Raw genomic sequence first — 3,216 nt, 5'->3', positions numbered from 1 at the left:
ACCAAATGCTATAATGTCTATGGAACGCCACTTGATGCTCACTGAACTCACTGGTGCACGAGCTAAATTGAAATCTGGGGAGAGTCTTCGAATTACACATCTTACCTTTGCTCATGCATCTCTCATGAGGTTTGCACTTAGCAATTGGCTTCCCAACTCAAACAAGACCGTGGTGTCTCAAGATGTGGCCTCATTCCTCTTTCGTATCACCTCGGGAGCATCCATCGACTTGGCCTCCCACATTTTGAATTAGATTATTTCATTTCAAAGAGGTAAAAAGCGCACTTTTAAGCTTGTGTTTCCAAATTTAATCTTTAAGATTTTGTCCTCTCCAAAAGATGTGGCCCAATCTCATGAAACTCTTGAGCCTCCTCTGACTAGAACCGTTTTTCAACCCTCGGAGTATTTTGATGGAGCTTTTACAAAGCGTCCTAAAGCTTGTCTTGCTGCTGCTGGTGTAAGTTCGAGTTCCGCTCCTGCAGATGTTCAGGAAGTGAAGAATGAGGTTCAGCTGGTGAACAATCGACTGTTGGAAATTATTTTACCAGGATCTAGATTTACTACCAAGTATGTTTGATCAACATCCTAATATGAATTCTAAAACAATGAAATTAAACACATATAAAGTTTAAGAAACCTTACAGTGGGTGCAGCGGAATATTATAACTCCTTCCATTTAGATCTCTAGCCCTTGATTCCTTTCTGTAGCAGAGCATAATCAAGATCTGAATCTGGATCTTCTTTTCTCCTTCTTTGATGTAGATTTTCCATAGTCTTACATACTATGATTGAGGTACCACTTGATGTGTGTGGGCACTACTCATTCACTAAAAGGAATTCGAAAAATAGAGAGAGAGAGAGAGAGAGAGAGAGAGAGAGAGAGAGAGAGAGAGAGAGAGAGAGAGAGAGAGAGAGAGAGAGAGGCGTGTAGCTTTTCTGAGAGAAACCAATGTTCAAAGTTGTGAGTTTCCTGAAGCCAACACTTTCTATTTATAGAATACCCTTTAGGTTTAGTTTAGAATTGAATGGCATTAAAATAATGGAAACTACAAATGGTATTTCTTGTGCATGTGGCCGGCCATACAAAGGGAATTGGGCCTCACTTTGCAACTTTCCCATTTTGTTATTTTCCATTCCCATTTTCTCAAAAATGCCAATTTTCCCATTTAACCTTTTAAATGCCAATTCTAATTATTTAATAACTTAAAAATAATTATTAAATAATATTTCCATTTAATATATTTATTAATTTAGACATATAAAGTCTCTTAATCAATAAATAAACCTAGAATCTCTTTTCTTTACAATTTCGCCCTTGCTTAGTGAAAATTCATAAAGTAGACATAGTCTAACTTTAGAATTTTAATTGATTAATTAAAATCAATTAACTGAGTCTTACAAGCAGTATGGTCTCAACTAGTATGGGGACCATGGGTCTATATAACCGAGCTTCCAATAAGTCGAACTGAATTTACCAAGTAAATTCCCTAACTTATTAATTCCTTATTGAATCCACACTTAGAACTTGGAATTGCACTCTCAGTCATATAGAACGCTCTATATGTTCCATGATATAGACACGTCATTAGTTATCCATTGTTATAACCCTAATGTGATCAATGACCCTCTAATAAATGATCTACATTGAAAAGACACTAAGTTACCGTTACACCTTCAATGTATTTTATCCTTAAAACACTTAGCTCCGTATAAATGATATTTCAGCAAAGTGAAATGAGATCTCCACCATTTATCTCTGTTTAGCCAAGCTCGAAGGATATCATCGTTTCACTTCTAAGTTCCTATAGAAGTTATAGATTCCATATTTATGGTAGCGCTCCTACTCAATTATACTATCATGTTCCCAAAATGTACGTATCACCCTTACCCAAAATTAGGCTTAACTAACAAATCAAAGAACATGTATAGTACTCTTGAGATCGAACCTAGCCATATTAGGATTAAGGTCATTTGATCTAGGATCAACAGGTGATATTGAATTGAATAGATATTACGATAAGTTTTAATATATCTAATCAAAGTTCAATATCGGTCCCTTCCGATGTATACTCCATACATCTGATACTGGTAAACTTTTCCAATGTCCTGGAAAGGACATCACACTTTTCCCAGGTGTAAGAATACCTATCGCTGATTATACCATGTCAGTCTAAATCCAGTGTTCTAGCAAATCAGGGAATAAACTTTTGAAAATTAAGATTATATTCCACTGTGCTGACAACATTATAATCTTAACAAATTCATATGTTCTGGACTTAAAAAGAATTCATACATTATATACATATAATCATGAAATAAATCATGTGAACCATGCAACATAAAATGTTATTTCTGATCTTTATTAATAAGTAAATCTGATTATATTGAAATGAGTTTTATTTAGGGCACAAACCCAACAAACTCCCACTTGCACTAATATAAAACAAAATGTGCATTTCAAATAATCATTAACATCTTGATATACAAATCAAGTGTAGTAGTAGTAAACTCCTTGTAATAGGATCTGACAGGTTGAATTAACAACAACCTTTTCTCCACCATTACTTTCCCTTAATCACAAAATGTTTGATGTTTGTGAAATTCCTCTCTATATGTCTACTCTTTTGGGATACAGGATTCTATACCTTTGGCAACTACTTTTGGTTATTCAGGAAATAACACTAGTAGTTAAGACAGGTTGGAACGGTGCCACAATTGTATAGAACTTTCCTTAGACTGAATAAGTATCTTTCCTGCAACTTTAACATTCAGTCTCTCTCTGGTAGACTAAGGGATTTCATATAGGTTTTTACACTTCTCCAAAATCACTACTCCACCCCCAAAGTTATCACCATCTTATCAGCAGACTTTCTAGCACAAAGGCAAGTCTTGAAATCTGATGTGGTGTAGTCTAGGAGTTTTAAAACCACCCTTATTGACTAACATATAGTTCCTCTTCTTAATCTTAAGATTTACTTGATTGTCTTCCAATGTTCCTCTCCTGGATTAATCTGATACCTGCTCATTACTCCCACTCAACAGCAGGTGTCTGGTCTAAGGCATACTAAAGCATATCTGAGACCTCTCACTATTGATTTAAGAAATTCTTTCATGGCTTTATCTTTTCTGGATTAGTTGAAACTTTTCCTTAGATAAATAAAATCTATGCTTAGAAGTTGTGAAGCTTCTATAGATTGCTATTGGAAAGGAAATGCT

This window comes from Cannabis sativa, chromosome X (genome assembly GCF_029168945.1).
Source record: "Cannabis sativa cultivar Pink pepper isolate KNU-18-1 chromosome X, ASM2916894v1, whole genome shotgun sequence".
In the NCBI taxonomy this organism is placed as follows: domain Eukaryota; kingdom Viridiplantae; phylum Streptophyta; class Magnoliopsida; order Rosales; family Cannabaceae; genus Cannabis; species Cannabis sativa.
Note: the sequence above shows the minus strand (reverse complement) of the source record.